This window comes from Galeopterus variegatus, unplaced genomic scaffold (assembly GCF_000696425.1).
Source record: "Galeopterus variegatus unplaced genomic scaffold, G_variegatus-3.0.2 Scaffold4320, whole genome shotgun sequence".
NCBI lineage: Eukaryota > Metazoa > Chordata > Mammalia > Dermoptera > Cynocephalidae > Galeopterus > Galeopterus variegatus.
The window spans coordinates 34,643-40,195 of record NW_007730431.1 but is presented as its reverse complement, the minus strand read 5'-3'; the positions used below and the strand labels follow the sequence as shown (position 1 = coordinate 40,195).

At 35.9% G+C, this 5,553-nt stretch overlaps 1 pseudogene; it reads left to right on the top strand.

Annotated features, from left to right (window-relative positions):
• The first annotated feature begins 3,492 nt into the window (after window positions 1–3,492).
• LOC103602817 lies at window positions 3,493–4,985 on the top strand (annotated as a pseudogene).
• Window positions 4,986–5,553: the final 568 nt, after the last annotated feature.

The following is a 5,553-nucleotide window of genomic DNA, read 5'->3' as shown; positions in this document are numbered from 1 at the left end:
AAGTCTGTCTTCTCACTTCCTCTTCTTTACAACAGGATTAATTATCTTAGCTACACATACACATTATTGAGGTGCTTTAAGTTGTGAAGCATAACATTCTCACAGTTTTATTCTCTTCTGTGTGACTTATTGTGAATCACTATTAGTGAGACTATATATTTATTGAAGAAAAGCACCTTAAAAGTGAGATGACTATCATATACAGTAGAGAAAAAAGTGGGAGGGATCTGATATTTCTACTATGTACACATACGTAAATAGACAATTTATATACATATCATATACTTATGTGCCTAATGAAGTTGTTATATTTCCATATTCTGAAATAAACTGAGGCTCAGAAAGAAGAAATATCTCCCAATAGGGGATACAGCTGTAAAGTGGCAGATTCAAGATTCTATGAACCAGTATTAAATCCCCCAATTAATTTCTTTCTACTGCACTAAAACTTTCCTGCTGATGAAAATCATCTGGAGCTGCTACTGAAATCAATATGCCAAGCCCTCTCCTTTGAGATTATATTCTATTTGCCCATGGTAGTTTCCAGTAATCTGCCTTTTAACAAGGGCTTCATATAATTCTTATTATCAAGTAATTTTTGTAAACACTGCTTTACAAGTTACATTTTTTGCAGTTGAAAAAAATGTCTTTCTTATATCTAAGGATGCATAGCTTTGCTACATTTATGCAGTTTCAATACTGTATATTCTTCTAAAGTCTTTACAACATTTTGAAAATGCAAAGAAATTAACAGAAAATGTGATAGAAGGCCAGGGTTGTGATGAGAGTAACTCACGAAATATTGAGGCAGGTTTAATTTTTTAAATGTTTTTCCTAAGGCCTGGACTTACTAGACCCAAGCCAATCTATGCAGATGGGCATATTTTCTACTACCTGGATTGGCACCAAAAGCATTAACTGTGGAAAGACCTTATTGTTTAATTGCACACTTATGTAAGGCTGTGTGGAATCTGGGCATCAGTGTTAAATTACATTTCTCAGTAGCTTCAAGGCTCTATATCTGTAATTAGTGGCTTCTGTTCTTTATTATACTGATAGGTAATGCAGCTCTATTCATCACCACAGTCTCAGTTAATTATTCTTGCTGACAATTTTCATGGTGTAAAGAATCTACAGGACCTGTTTGTAAAGATATTTTGAACTGAGATTATTGGATGGTATGACACCATACTGAGCTGATAAACTGTCAGAAGGATATTGCCATGGGAGATAGTTACTCTCTTTCTACTGCATTTGCTTTGATTGGGGAGAACTTACAGAAGAGGAATGCAGTGTAATTTTTTATTTATAGATTATAATACTCTAGGTGTGCAAGGAGGTGGGGAAGGAGTCAACCAGAACAAAAAAAGAAAATTAAACTTCCTCTGTATGCCTGAGCCAGTGGTAATGCTAAATTAGTGGCTGGTCCATCTAGTACTGAAACTGATCACATTTCTTGTTTGATCAAATGAAACTGCTACTTCATTGTGCACTTAAATTTTAAAATATTTGATATAAAGAATATGTCACAGTTTTATTTTTCCTATTCCTTTTGTATTATTATCAGGAATTTTAGAAAAAAATTACAGATCTCTGGTAGGTATGATATATTAATACTGAAGAACTTTTTTTTTTAAAAAAAAACCCACATTATTGTAAACTTACCTAAAGATACTTAATTTTAAAAAGAAGTCAAAGGTTTGTTAGCATTATAATGCATACTGAAATTTGCTGTTGATTGGAAACAATTTCATAAAGTAATCTGTATAATTTTTAGAGAAAATAAAGTCTTTAAATTTTTCTAATGTTCTTTTTTGTGCAAATCATGACATACATATATCAAAAGATCATCCACCTCCTTTTAAAAATATTTCTCATACAAAAAAAATGATTTTTGAAAAATCAAAGAACAAAATGATGAAATAAATTATTGAATAAAGAATGTCACCGAGAGTTGCATTCATCAAAGTTAGATACATTTTTTTATTAAGTTTATTTTGATTATACAAATCACTTGTTACAAAAATAAAGTTTCTATTTGTTTCAAGAGCTCTTTTTTCATTCAAATTGTTTTCTTTTTACAATAATCTAAACTAATTTTATGATTGTCTTCAGATATGAATGGCGGAAGAGAAAGCCTCTAAAACAATATGTTAGAACCAGTATTTTTTGCCAGCTTACAAGCTAAAATAAATGTTACAATATTTTTTATGCCCATAAAAAGGGAATGGAATTTAATAGTAAACTAGGTAAAAAATTATTTGATTATATAGATTAATAACCTCTATAAAATTCAATTCCAAAAAAATTAATAATTTTAAAGAAGCACCTTAAAAATTAATTTGGTGTCAGCTGTTAAAATTTATGGCAGTATTAAGACTGAGTATAATAACAGAACAAATTAGTTTAAAAAATTCTTAACTACTGAATCATCTTGACAAATTTTTATGTATTTGCTCATTTACATTTTTTTTGTTTTGACTGTTGTCATCTGGAAACTATAGCCTGAATCATTGTGAGAAAATTCATAGTATATAATGATTCAATAACAACCAGATTTCAATAGACCAAAAATTCCTAACTGATAGAAATTCTCAAAGCACAGGGACTGGCTTCTAAAAATCTGAAGAGACATTTTGATAACAAAAGAAATCAGAAGATATCATGAAACCACTTAATAACATTGCAGCCAATAGAATTATCCCACCAAATGCACAAAATGTTTTATATTAAAACCCCCTCTATATACCTATTTATCTATCATCTACTATGTATCTCTACCTTTTCTCTCTCTCTCTCATCTATCATCTGTCTATATTATCAGTCTTTCAGTGGCTTCTGCTTATGAAGAGAGGCAAAACTCTATGTCATACACTTTGAAAACAAGAGAGCAGGCAAAGACAGCCCTAGGTTCCAGAAGTTGATGTTCTCCCTCCACCAATTCTACCCCGCTCTCTAGAGAAGCACTGTAGGAAAATGAACTTTCAGGATTGGTGTCACAACAAATGTCACCAATACCTCTACAATATCTCAGGCTCCCTGACCAATTCTAACATACTGACGTCTCAGAACTCTGGTGTGACCTCTACGGATATATATAGTTCTGAACTGAACTGGCCACACATGAACTTGCCAGAACATGCTAACTTTGGACCGATCACTTAAGTTCTCTGAGATTTATTTTAATCAAATGTAAATTGGGTAGAATAATAACACATACCTCATAGGGTTTTATAAAGATTAATTCAACTCTACCAGGTAAACATTCCATGACAAGGAAAGGACACAAGAATTGACTTTCCATTCATATTCCCATCTCGTTAATATCTAGTTCAGAGCAGCACACAGCTGGTGGCTCCTTGGCACTGAGGAACTGGACACAGCAAGAACATCATCAAGCTTTGGTGTTTGTTTTGGCCAGTTCTAAAATCTTGAAGAAACTTTGCACCAAGGAAAATCAAAGTAGCAGTCTTTGCCAATTAGGGAATAGACAGTTTGGGTTCCTTCAGCAATGATCCCTCTGAAAAACCCCCTTGCCAAGGCTGCTCCTCCTCTCACATGTAGCCTTACATCAAGTGTGCTGACTGTGGCTCACCTCCTTTTTTTCTCTGTGTAAAGCGTTCCTCTAGAGGATTTGAATACAAGACACATGATCATACTTATGAAATAATGACCTTAGATTTTCCTGTTCTTGATCCCAGCTGGACTGCTCAAGACGAAATGGCCTTTTTATTAGCTGTGATGGACTGTGGCTTTGGAAATTGGCAAGATGTTGCCAATCAAATGTGTACCAAGACCAAGGAGGAACGTGAGAAGCGCTATGTGAAGCATTTCTTCAATAGCCTCTGTTTGCATCTACCCTGCTGAAGCTGAAACAGGCAGAGAAGGCAAAAACTGCTGACACAGCTATTCCATTTCACATTACAGATGATCCTCCCTGACCTGCGTTTGGCTTCTTGCTTTCTCGGGACATGGCAGAGTACATGCCAGTTTGAGCAGATTTTACTGAGGAGTTTGACAATTATGCAGAATGGGACTTGAGAGACATTGATTTTGTTGAAGATGACTTGGATGTTTTAAATGCTCTGAAGATGGTTGTGGTAGATATCCATCATTCTCAGTTAAAGAAGAGACAAAGATGAAAAAAATTGTAAGAGATCATGGATTAATCAACCTCAGAAAGTTTTGATTAATGGAACAGCAGTATCCCAAGCAGGTCTAAGACATTTATGAAACAATGAAGTGATTTGCAAGGATTTTGGGGCCAGTGAAATATGACGAATTCATTGAAAGCCATGCACTGGAATTTGAACTCTGAAGGGGAAATCAAGAGGCTCCAGGAATATAGGACAACAGGCATTACCAAATTTTGTAGTGCCAGACCTACTATCACCTCAAGAAGACATGAGAGGAGAAGTACCTTAAATGCACCATGATCTCTGAATTTCTCCAGTATATCCAGGACAGTAGCACTTGCCAGCAGTGGCTCCAATGGCAAGCTGACATTGATTTTGGCCTGAGTCCTTCCATTCCAATGACTTTGAATTCAGGTAGACGGAGTGCACCTCCCTTGAACCTCACTGGCCTCCCTAGCATGGAAAAAGTGAATGAAAAAGAAAAGGACCTCTGTCAGATGGTGAGTTTGGTTCCTGGAAGCCTATTTAGAATACAGATCTGCTCTATTGAATGAATGTAAAAAGCAAAGAGGCTTGAGACTAGCACAGGCAAGAGCACTTATCACGATAGACGTGAACAAAACCCGGAAAATCTGCTATTTTTTCATTCATGAAGGATATATCACTAAAACCTTTGGCTCTAAGGGATTGGTATCAGAATTCAGAAGTTTGGAATGTGGTGGGCCAAAGGATAGTGTGGGCATTCTGGAGAGATTTGCTTTTGAGCTGAATTCTAATGGTACAAAGAGCAGAAAAACAAAGGAAACTTTAAGATGTATTAATGTCTACTTTCTTCTCCACCCTGTTTGAAAACACTCCTGTTGTTGGAATGTGCTGCAGAGTTGTATGCTAGATAAGCTATTAAATGTGAGTGGGCACTTGTCTGGCTGGATCACAGATCCCTATACCCCATCCTGTACAGGCCCTGAGCCAGGTAGTAGAAAGAAAAATCGAGTAGCCGCCGACAAAGCTTTATTCTTCAGGCGCGAGCTCCAATGACCAGCGGTTAGGAGCCGCAGCCTTCTATACAGAAAGTACACAATAGCAGCAGTGAGCCAAAGGGTACACAGGCACACGTGTGCACTAACACTACTCTTACGTGACTTGTTTACAATGGATATGCTGAGGGCAGGGGACCTGACTAAACTAACTCCATTTTCCTCACAGCATTCATTCCTAATATCTCTTGTAATGAAAACAAGAACCATAATACCTCACATCACAATGTTGGTAGGAATAGAACTAAACTACACTCGAGTTCAGCTCAGATGCTTGTACTTCAGAGGTAAGTTTGCTGATTTGTTTTGCCTTCAAACATGGCACACGTTTAAAATAAAGAGAAAGGTTTTAGAGCATGAGAAAACTTTCTTTCCTTACA